The sequence below is a fragment of the Salvelinus namaycush genome, chromosome 38 (genome assembly GCF_016432855.1).
Source record: "Salvelinus namaycush isolate Seneca chromosome 38, SaNama_1.0, whole genome shotgun sequence".
NCBI classification, from domain to species: Eukaryota; Metazoa; Chordata; class Actinopteri; order Salmoniformes; family Salmonidae; genus Salvelinus; species Salvelinus namaycush.
The window spans coordinates 3,981,882-3,994,534 of record NC_052344.1 but is presented as its reverse complement, the minus strand read 5'-3'; the positions used below and the strand labels follow the sequence as shown (position 1 = coordinate 3,994,534).

Below are 12,653 nucleotides of genomic sequence, written 5' to 3'. Positions count from 1 at the left end.
TTTGTAGGCCTCCTTGCTCGCACACGCTTTATTAGTTCTGCCCACTACTTTTCTATAGGATTGAGGTGAAGGCTTTGTGATGGCCACTCCAATACCTTGACTTTGTTGTCCTTAAGCCATTTTGCCACAACTTTGGACGTATGCTTGGGGTCATTGTCCATATGGAAGACCCATTTGCGAGCAAGCTTTAACTTCCTGACTGATGTCCTGATGTTGCTTCAATATATCCACATAATTTTCATCCTTCATGATGCCATCTATTTTGTGACGTACACCAGTCCCTCCTGCAGCAAAGCACCCCCACAACATGATGCTGCCACCCCCGTGCTTCACAGTTGGGATGGTGTTCTTTGGCTTGCAAGCCTCCCCTTTTTTCCTCCAAACATAATGATGGTCATTATGGCCACTTTTCGCACCAAAGTACATTCATCTCTAGGAGACAGAACGCATCTCCTTCCTGAGCAGTATGACGGCTGCGTCGTCCCATGGTGTTTATACTTGTGTACTATTGTTTGTACAGATGAACGTGGTACCTTCAGGCGTTTGGAAATTGCTCCCAAGGATGAACCAGACTTGTCTACAATTTGTTTTCTGAAGTCTTCTGATTTCTTTAGATTTTCCCATGATGTCAAGCAAAGAGGCACTGAGTTTGAAGGTAGGCCTTGAAATACATCCACAGATACACCTCCAATTGACTCAAATGATGTCAATTAGGCTATCAAAAGCTTCTAAAGCCATGACATAATTTTCTGGAATTTTCCAAGCTGTTGAAAGGCACAGTCAACTTCGTGTATATAAACTTCTGACCTACTGGAATTGTGATACAGTGAATTATAAGTGAAATAATCTGTCTGTAAACAATTGTTGGAAAAATTACTTGTGTATGCACAAAGTAGATGTCCTAACAGACTTGCCAAAACTATAGTTTGTTAACAAGAAATTTGTGGAGTGGTTGAAAAACGAGTTTTAATGACTCCAACCTAAGTGTATGTAAACTTCCGACTTCAACTGTACATTAATCAAGTTTGATCATAAAGTTACTGGTAATCTCCCCCGTGTCAAAGAAAATATAAATGCAACATGCAACAATTTCAAAGATTTTACTTGCAGTTGCAAGTTGCAGTTCATACAAGGAAATCAGTCAATTGAAAAAAATAAATTAGGCCCTAATCTATGGATTTCACTTGACTGGGCAGGGGTTCAGCCATGTGTGGGCCTGGGAGGGCATACGTCTACCCACTGGAGAGCCAGGCTCAGTCAATCAGAATGAGTTTTTACCCACAAAAGGGCTTTACTACAGACAAATACTCCTCAGCAACCCCCCTCCCCCCCTCAAACAATCCCGCAGGTGAAGAAGCCGGATGTGGGGGTTCTGGGCTGGTGTATTTACACGTGGTCTGCGGTTGTGAGGCCGGTTGGACATACTGCCAAATTCTCTAAAATGTTGTTGGAGGCAGCATATAATTAACATTAAATTATTTGGCAACAGCTCTGGTGGACATTTCTGCAGTCATCATGCCAATTGCACACTCCCTCAACTTGAGACATCTGTGGCATTGTGTTGTATGACAAAACTGCACATTAGAGTGGCATTTTATTGTCCCCAGCTCAAGATGCACCTGCTTCTTGATATGCCATACCTGTCAGGTGGAGGAATGCTCACTAACAGGGATGTAAAAAAATCTGTTCACAACATTTTTGAGAAATAATATTTTTGTGCGTATGAAAAAAGTTTTTTTTTAAATTTCAGCTCATGAAACATGGGCCAAAATTTGACCCTAGGGTGTCAGCAAATATAATTTAAAAGTTTACCCTATTCATCTATGGCAAAGATACTTATATGTTTGTCCTTTCATCTGTGTCTGGTGTGGTGTTTGCTAGTTACTACTTCCGGCGCCGACAGAGATGGCCGCCTCGCTTCGCGTTCCTAGGAAACTATGCAGTATTTTGTTTTTTTATGTGTTATTTCTTACATTGTTACCCCAGGTAATCTTAGGTTTCATTACATACAGTCGGGAGGAACTACTGAATATAAGAGCAACGTCAACTCACCATCGTTACAACCATCGTTACAACCAGGAATATGACTCTCCCGAAGCGGATCCTGTGTTTTGCCTTCCACCCAGTACAATGGATCTGATCCCAGCCGGCGACCCTAAACAACGACGCCGTAAAAGGGGCAAACGAAGCGGTCTTCTGGTCAGGCTTCGGAGACGGGCACATCGCACTCCACTCCCTAGCATACTACTCGCCAATGTCCAGTCTCTTGACAACAAGGTTGATGAAATCCGAGCAAGGGTAACATTCCAGAGAGACATCAGAGATTGTAACGTTCTTTACTTCACGGAAACATGGCTCACTCGAGAGACGCTAACGGAGTCGGTGCAGCCAGCTGGTTTCTTCACGCATCGCGCCGACAGAAACAAACATCTTTCTGGTAAGAAGAGGGGCGGGGGTGTATGCCTTATGATTAACGAGACGTGGTGTGATCATAACAACATACAGGAACTCAAGTCATTCTGTTCACCTGATTTAGAATTCCTCACAATCAAATGTCGACCGCATTATCTACCAAGGGAATTCTCTTCGATTATAATCACAGCCGTATATATTCCCCCCCAAGCAGACACATCGATGGCCCTGAACGAACTTTATGTGACTTTATGTAAACTGGAAACCACACACCCTGAGGCTGCATTCATCGTAGCTGGGGATTTTAACAAGGCTAATCTGAAAACAAAACTCCCTAAATTCTATCAGCATATCGATTGTACTACCAGGGCTGGTAAAACCTTGGATCATTGTTATACTAACTTCCGCGACGCATATAAGGCCCTCCCCCGCCCTCCTTTCGGAAAAGCTGACCACGACTCCATTTTGTTGCTTCCAGCCTACAAACAGAAACTAAAACAGCAAGCTCCCGCGCTCAGGTCTGTTCAACGCTGGTCCGACCAATCTGATTCTACGCTTCAAGACTGCTTCAATCACGTGGATTGGGATATGTTCCGCATTGCGTCCAACAACAACATTGACGAATACGCTGATTCGGTGAGCGAGTTCATTAGAAAGTGCATTGACGATGTCGTACCCACAGCAACGATTAAAACATTCCCAAACCAGAAACTGTGGATTGATGGCAGCATTCGCGTGAAACTGAAAGCGCAAACCACTGCTTTTAACCAGGGCAAGGTGACCGGAAACATGACCGAATACAAACAGTGTAGCTATTCCCTCCGCAAGGCAATCAAACAAGCTAAGTGCCAGTATAGAGACAAAGTAGAGTCGCAATTCAACAGCTCAGACACAAGAGGTATGTGGCAGGGTCTACAGTCAATCACGGATTACAAAAAGAAAACCAGCCCCGTCGCGGACCAGGATGTCTTGCTCCCAGACAGACTAAATAACTTTTTTGCTCGCTTTGAGGACAATACAGTGCCACTGACACGGCCCGCTACCAAAACCTTCGGGCTCTCCTTCACTGCAGCCGAGGTGAGTAAAACATTTGGCCACCATTGTTCCTGTTCCCAAGAAAGCTAAGGTAACTGAGCTAAACGACTACCGCCCCGTAGCACTCACTTCCGTCATCATGAAGTGCTTTGAGAGACTAGTCAAGGACCATATCACCTCCACCCTACCTGACACCCTAGACCCACTCCAATTTGCTTACCGACCCAATAGGTCCACAGACGACGCAATCGCAACCACACTGCACACTGCCCTAACCCATCTGGACAAGAGGAATACCTATGTGAGAATGCTGTTCATCGACTACAGCTCAGCATTTAACACTATAGTACCCTCCAAACTCGTCATCAAGCTCGAGACCCTGGGTCTCGACCCCGCCCTGTGCAACTGGGTCCTGGACTTCCTGACGGGCTGCCCCCAGGTGGTGAGGGTAGGTAACAACATCTCCACCCCGCTGATCCTCAACACTGGGGCCCCACAAGGGTGCGTTCTGAGCCCTCTCCTGTACTCCCTGTTCACCCACGACTGCGTGGCCATGCACGCCTCCAACTCAATCATCAAGTTTGCGGACGACACTACAGTGGCAGGCTTGATTACCAACAACGACGAGACGGCCTACAGGGAGGAGGTGAGGGCCCTCGGAGTGTGGTGTCAGGAAAATAACCTCACACTCAACGTCAACAAAACAAAGGAGATGATTGTGGACTTCAGGAAACAGCAGAGGGAGCACCCCCCTATCCACATCGACAGGACAGTAGTGGAGAAGATGGAAAGTTTTAAGTTCCTCGGTGTACACATCACGGACAAACTGAATTGGTCCACCCACACAGACAGCGTTGTGAAGAAGGCGCAGCAGCGCCTCTTCAACCTCAGGAGGCTGAAGAAATTCGGCTTGTCACCAAAAGCACTCACAAACTTCTACAGATGCACAATCGAGAGCATCCTGTCGGGCTGTATCACCGCCTGGTACGGCAACTGCTCCGCCCACAACCGTAAGGCTCTCCAGAGGGTAGTGAGGTCTGCACAACGCATCACCGGGGGCAAACTACCTGCCCTCCAGGACACCTACACCACCCGATGTCACAGGAAGGCCATAAAGATCATCAAGGACAACAACCACCCGAGCCACTGCCTGTTCACCCCGCTATCATCCAGAAGGCAAGGTCAGTACAGGTGCATCAAAGCAGGGACCGAGAGACTGAAAAACAGCTTCTATCTCAAGGCCATCAGACTGTTAAACAGCCACCACTAACATTTAGTGGCCGCTGCCAACATACTGACTCCCTCAACTCCAGCCACTTTAATAATGGGAATTGATGGAAATTATGTAAAAATGTATCACTAGCCACTTTAAACAATGCCACTTAATATAATGTTTACATACCCTACATTACTCATCTCATATGTATATGTATATACTCTACTCTATATCATCTACTGCATCTTGCCATCTTTATGTAATACATGCATCACTAGCCACTAAACTATGCCACTTTATGTTTACATACCCTACATTACTCATCTCATATGTATAGACTGTACTCTATACCATCTACTGCATCTTGCCTATGCCGTTCTGCACCATCACTCATTCATATATCTTTATGTACATATTCTTTATCCCTTTACACTTGTGTGTATAAGGTAGTAGTTGTGGAATTGTTAGGTTAGATTACTTGTTGGTTATTACTGCATTGTCGGAACTAGAAGCACAAGCATTTCGCTACACTCGCATTAACATCTGCTAACCATGTGTATGTGACAAATAACATTTGATTTGATTTGATTTGATTTACTGGCTAGCTAGGTCTTCAGCCAGCATGGAACCAAAGGTGGGTGGGGGGGGGGGGTCATTCAAAACTCTGACACAGTTGTCAAGTGAACATCAATTTCTTCAACAGATGATCAGGTCTATATAATTATCAAACATATATTAGTAATGGAAAGGAAACACAGACTCTTTGTTTAAGTATTAAAATGATCCTTTACTAATACAATTGTAGGCAGAAGTTTGTACAGAGTACAGTATATGATAGCTCTCCCCAGGTTCTGCAAAGTGTCTAAGACATCCTGTAACTTTTATATAGCCTCCCCAGTTTCCCTTGCGTGACTTTCCCTGACAACAACATTTTAATAAATCTAACCTCCCCCTGACAGCAGCAACCATCTTGTCAGCAATTAAAAGCTCAGAAGGGGTTTGACCGAAACTTGACCTTTCATCACAAGTATCGGGTCATAACAAGGTGAACGAGTCTAAGCATCTTCTGACAGGTGGCTGTTTTCATCAGGCCTGCGGCAGCCTTGTGTTCTCAGAAAACCAGTCGTATTCTCAGAACCTCAGATAGCCACGGTGGGGCCCAGATAGGAGGAGTATGATCGTAGGCGGGTTCCCGCCTTCTGATAGTGTCTGAAGGGCACATCACTCAAAACAGGTTTTAACACACACACAGAGGTCTCCTGAGAGGAGACCTTACGGTTTATCATAACACAATTTATTAACCCTTTAAAAAGTATGAGGCCTTGGTTTAACCCCTTCACTGTAAACCGCATTACAAGAGACATGCCAAACGGGGGATGTATAAAATATTTTTGACATCACTGGTGCACAATTTCAATGTTCTTTTGAGTTGCTTTGTGTATCACCAAATTAGCTTGAGATGTTTTTACTGCAACACTGCATCCACATTGCTTGACATAGGCATTTTAAAGAGCTGTCAGTCAAGGCGAGCTCATGAATATAAGCTCCCCGCCCACTCAGCCTGTCTTTTCTAACTTCCTGGTAGTTAGCCATGAGAAGGAAAAAAAATGCTGAAATGTGTAACATTTCTATCCAAAACAAATCTTATGGGTGATATTTTAGTAACGCAAAATACTGTTTTACATGGGAATCAGACTGTTAGGGTCCCTTAAATCATAACTAGTGTGCTTGTAGAACATGGGATCTCACATTGGATCTATCTAGTGATCGAGTGGAAAGTAAATCTGTGACTAGTTGCAGACATCTCATCTATATGTATGGCCTAGTTATGAAGGTTCTCAGGGCTCTGGGGGTAAGCCCACCTGCTGTCATTCAGCACAACACGCTACAGTGGCAACACTTCCTGCTCATACAGTAGCACCCTGCTGTGTCTGCCTTGGGTCCATTTGACCGTATTTACCTCTGCAGAAAGATAACACTATTTCATTGGCCAGAATCCCAGCGGACTCAAACAGCTACAGGAGGCTTGGGGGTGTGTGTGTGCGTGTGCGTGCGCGCGTCTCCCTTCGCCGTCATGGTATTTTTGGCATTAGATGTATGTCAACAGCGCAGATACAACAGTGCCACATCAAAGTACAGTTTTGTTTCATGTTGCTGCCATCTGGCCTTGAACTCAAACTGACAATTTTGTTGCTTATTTGTATCACAAATAATGTTCCATGTTTCAATCACAGTTATTATAACTCTTCCATCCATTGGCAGGGTCAGGCCATGGTCAAATTGGTCCCTTTGGAATTGCTGTTTCTAGTACGAACAGTTACTGGTGGCTTACATGTTATTAGAATTGAAGCATGAAATGAGCTGCCATGTAAATATGTTGTCATCTATAACAATTACATGTCTATTACTTAGTTCAAGTACTACTGTACATATTCTCCTGGGTTCTGCCCAGTGACACTATTGTGAAAACGACTTGGCTAAATCTGTCTACCTGTATTACTCTAGGCCAGTCAGAATCCCCATGCTGGACATCCTGTTTAACTTGGGAAAATTGCAAACATTTGCAGAACCACAACAACACATTTGCAATCAAATCTAGGAAATTGAGTATGCACACGAATGCATGCACACAAGCAGCACACACATATGCATGCATGCATACTCAACACACACACAAAAAAACATATTTCATGCTCTCATCCATACTCAACACACACACAAAAAAACATATTTCATGCTCTCATCCAATTTCCACATTCTCCAGACCATTATGATGAAGAATGTTCTATTATGAAAGTGTGTGGGGGGGTGGGGGTTTAAAAAACCCCAGAAAGGATAACAGAAGAGATACACAGTCAGGAGAGGAAATGAAATCACTATGGTCAGGGTACAATGTTCCGTCAATAACAGACAGACTATGTGAATTGATATGGGCCACATCGAATAACAGCTACTCTAGCTCTTCTGCCCCCTTTCATGGAAAATGGGTTTTCCTCTGAGTGCTGCAGACAAAATACACAGGGAGTTATCTTGAATTTACTTCAACGACAGACTGTTCTGTTCTGACATCTTGATGAATACCTAACGGAGATGAGAATTCATGTCATCTTTGACAAGTTGGTCATATAATACGACAGGTTATTCTCACAGAGGGACCACACTGGCATCCAGTAGGGTGCTATTCAACAGGAACGATTCACCAATGTAATGCTGCATGGCTGTCATATTATAGCCCTGATAAATCGTAATATATATAAGCATAACACATTTGACAAATCCCATCGCACAATATCCATTCCCTAGGCTTTTATAAACTCATATTATAATGACTGGCTATTATCATGTCATCTTAGGTATAGATGGTAGGAAGCACTGAAGGACGGTGGCTTAGACAAGCGCGTGTAGGGAGGCTACGGACAACAGGCAGAGGAGGAAATCTCATAAATGCACATAGAGACCACAACAATTGGTTAGCGAATAATTGGCATCTTGGTGGCCTTCCCTTTAACACTCTTAAGCGTTTTCTCTCTCTCTCTCTCTCGCTCTCTCTCTCTCTCTCTCATTGCAGTTACCATGACGACCAAGGCCTTCCCTTGATTCTAACCTAAGGAGAATCTCCCCCCCCCCCCCCCTTTCTCTCTATGGTGACCAACACAATATGCGGATCTGGGATATAGCGTAGGTACACACACGCACACACACATGCCCAAGAGTGGGAGGATCTTATCATATGAAAAGATCCCTGTCAGGCTGTGACGCATGTTCAGACCTTGAGGGGCAAGTGTGGTTGGGGACTAGGATGAGAGGGACAAAAAGACTGGCATTTCTACATAGATCACAGGTGGGTTCACTAAAATACCTTCCTTTGGAATGTTACAGGGGACAATTTTGTTCTCCTACTCCCACTGTGTCTACTATATACTATCATTGAGCAGATTCTGAATGAACAATCAGCATTTGTAGCATTAAGTGGGAGTTTTGGAAAACTGCACATTGCAGTGGATAATTTCCAAATATCAATGTATTCAGATATGATACATGAATCAATATTAACTTCACTAAGACCTGAAAAATAACAATCGTGAACAGCTGCCGTGCAATCCATGATCATGAAAACCTAGAAACCAGAAGTGGTGGTTAGTTGAAAACTGACAATAGAGAAACATAGTCGATTACAAAAAAGACCTAGTCCTTGTAATTTAAGTTGACAGCATGCTGGAAGTACTCTGGTTGAGCAATCAGAGAAGCCTGTTGGAAATGTAGGTTTGGCTTGGTTTGTTTGGGAGCAGTGCCTTCTACTGACAGACTAAAATCACTGCAAGCACACCCTTTTTCCCCTGTAGATTTTAGATAGATAGTAGATACTCTGTGTTCTGTTTTCTGGTGGTTTCCAGAGAAAATGATCATATTAGTTGCCACAAAAGCAAGTGAAATCTATTGACACTGAAAATATGTTTATTATTTTAATGGAAAAGTCAACCAGTCCATGTGTGTCTCACTGAGGGCCATGGGGGCCAGTGCTCAGTGGCAGATGGATGACTAGATAGACTCCCTGAAGAATGCAAGTGCAAGACCACACTGGCCCAGCACAGTGATAATCATCACAGATCTAGAGGGATGGAATGTAATTGGAGGTGGGAGGAGCTATAAGAGGACAGTCTCGTTGTAATGGCTGGAATGGAATGAATGGAATGGTATCAAACACATCAAGCATATGGAAACCACATACTGTATTTGACTCCGTTCCATTAATTCCATTCCACCCATTACAATGAGCCTGTCCTCCTATAGCTCCTCCCACCAGCCTCCTCTGAATGCAATACACATATTTGTTTATGGCTGAGTCTCAATCTACTCATTGGGCTCTTAAATCATGCCCCCCCCCCCCCCCCCCCCCCCCCCAGGTGCACGTTTTGTATTTTGTCCTCAAAGAGTTGGTTATTTGAATCAGCTGTGTAGTGCTAGGGCAAAAAACAGTGCACCCAGGAGGGGCCCCAGGACCGAGTTTGGGAAACTGTCTTAAGAGACCTACTTCCTTTCATTTGAAAGACCTGGTCAGTTCCTCCTGGTCTGTAGAGAAGGAAAGGAGACAAGGAAATGAATCCACTTCAGGTCCCTCAGCTTGACAGAATAGGCTGGGTGGATATAGGCCTACGGTGGATCACGAGTTCAGAAAGTCTAGGTGGGTTCTACTCCACTTATTCTGTGGTCCCAAAAAGAGACGGAGGGTTTCGACCGATTCTGGACCTCCGCAACCTCAATGGGTACTTAAAGGTACTGAGGTTCCATATGCTGTCCCCAGCATGTTGCAGGCCGTGTACAGGGACCAGTGGTTTGTGACGCTGGACCTGAGGGATGCGTATTTCCATGTTCCTGTTCACCCAGCTCATTGGCAGTATCTCTGATTTGCTTTCGAAGGGAGGGCTTACGAATTCATGGGTCTTCCCTTCGGCCTCTCCTTGGCACCCCACACTTTCACAAAGTGCATGGACGCTGTCCTGGCACCTCTCACGTCCCGATGGTTGTTGATCCTCAATTACCTGGACGATTGGCTGATCTGTGCCCCAACCAGGACCCAGGTCCTGTCAGACAGAGACTTGATCCTGACCCTCATCGGCGGGCTGGGTATTACTGTAAACAACAAGAAGAGTCGTCTGACGCCAACCCAGAGGGTGGCCTTCATTGGCATGAAACTGGACTCAGTCCTCATGAGAGCATGCCTGCCCACCAGAAGGTTTCAGGCGATCTTATCTTGCCTTGACCACTTTCGGCAGGGGCGGATGGTATCAGTCCTAACCTGCCTGTTGGGCTTGTTGACGGCGGCCTGGTTGTTGATTCCCCTGGGCCTGTTCCATCTCCGGCCTTTTCAACGGTGGTTCAACTCCCACCGGCTGCACCCGAAGCGCCACTGTCACCGCCCGCTGCGGGGGACCGCACAGTGCCTCGGGGCATTGTTGAGGGGACGCTGTCACTCGTTTCTCTCAGGTGGGGTGGAGATGCTGAGGATGTGTCGCCGGGAGCAGGTCAGCACAGTCGCCTCCCAATTCGGCTGGGGGGGTGTGACCAAGGGCAGGTCGGTCAGCGGCTGTTGGCTACCCCCTTGGAGCGGAGGGCACATCAATACACTAGAGCTCCGAGCTGTACTGCTGGCCCTGCAATCTTTCCTTCCACAACTGAAGGGAATACATGTCCTGGTGAGAATGGACAACACCACAGTGGTGGCTTACATCAACCATCAGGGGGACTGAGGTCGCACCGCCTCCATCTTATGGCATGGGAGCTCCTTCTCTGGGCTCAGGGACGTCTAGCGTCTCTACGCTCAGCGCACGTACCTGGCATCCTGAATGTGGCAGCGGATATGCTGTCAAGGGAGGGCCCACCAACTTGGGCCTGGAACCTACATCCCCAGGTAGTGCAGCACCTGTGGAACAAGTTCGGGAAGGCACAGGTGGACCTGTTTGCCTCCCTGGACTATGCGCACTGCCCCTTGTGGTACTCCATGTCAGAGCCACCAGGGCCTCTGTGCTTGGATGCTCTGGCTCACGATTGGCCAGGGCTGGAGCTTTACGCATTTCCCCCTTTTCCCCTGATCCAGGCTATGCTGGACAGGACCAGGTTGGCAGAGCATCGTCTGCTTCTGGTGGCCCAAGACAACCCTGGTTAAGCCTTCCCCTGTTGCTGTTGTCTGGGTCACCTTGGCAACTTCCTCTGAGACCGGACCTGCTGGCTCAGGCCGGGGTAACTCTGTGGCATCCGAGGCCTCACCGCCTCAGTCTGTGTGCTTGGCCACTGAACGGCACCAATGGCCCATGTTAGGAGGGTGTAATGATCACCATGCAGAACACAAGGGCACCGGCTACAAACGCGGCATACCAGTTGCACTGGCGGTTGTTCTGCTCTTGGTGCACTGGTATTGAGGTTGTGCCCAAGTCATGCTGGGTGCAGTATTTCCTCCAATACCTGCAGTCTTGCTTTGATGAGGGCTTGGCAGCCTCTACACTGAGTGGGTATTTGGCCGCTATATCTGCCTGCCATATGGGGTGGATGGACAGGCCAGTGGGGCGCCATCCCTTGGTCTCCAGGTTTATGAAGGGGGTTCGTCGCCTGCGTCCAGCTAGAACCCGCTCAATGGCGAGCTGGGATCTGGATGTGGTCTTGGCAGCTTTGGCAAAGCCGCCTTTCGTACCGTTGGAGTCTGCCTCCCTGAAACACCTCTCTATGAAGTTGGTTTTCTTGGTAGCGATTACTTCCATGAAGAGGGTGGGTGAGCTCCATGCTCTTTCAGTAAGTTCTGAGTGCTACCGGATGGAGCCCAGGGGGAGGAGTATATCTCTCCGCTCCAACCCTTCATTCCTCCAGAAGGTTCTGTCAGACAGGCATGTGAACATCCCTTTTATCCTGTCTGCTTACGACCCCCCGGCAAGTCTGGGCCTCCCTCCGGCATGCTGTGCCCTGTGAGGGCACTGGCTGCCTATGTGGAGCAGACACGGTCAGTGAGAACAACATACCAGCTCTTTGTCTGCTATGGTGAGAGAGTCCTGGGGGCTGGCCTATCAAAGCAGAGGCTCTCTCACTGGATCGTGGAAATGATTACGACAGCATACCGCCTGGCTGGCAGGCCAGTGCTGGGATCTGTGGTGTCACATTCAACACGAGGTGTGGCTGCGTCCTGAGAGGAGTGCCCCTCGCTGATATCTGTGCTGCGGCCAGCTGGGCTTCCTCTTGCACCTTTGCTAGGTACTATCTGGCCCCTCCCTCCGCGGTTGGTTCAGTAGTCCTGGGCGTCGCCTCCCCTTCCGGGGACTGTGCCGGAATCCCCCCTTCCACATTGACGGACCCTGCGTCTCGGTCCCGCACTGGGACTTCGCCGCTGGCTAGCCAGGTCCCTCTAGCACCGACTAATCTGGTACGGGTATACCAATATATTGGAGTGATCCAATATAGTGAAACATAACAAAGGTTACGTATGTAACCACGGTTATGTTAGCTA

The 12,653-nt window shown here is 47.0% G+C and overlaps 1 pseudogene; it reads left to right on the top strand.

Annotated features, from left to right (window-relative positions):
* Positions 1 to 9,760: 9,760 nt before the first annotated feature.
* Positions 9,761 to 11,479, top strand: LOC120031789 (annotated as a pseudogene).
* The last annotated feature ends 1,174 nt before the right edge of the window (positions 11,480 to 12,653 follow it).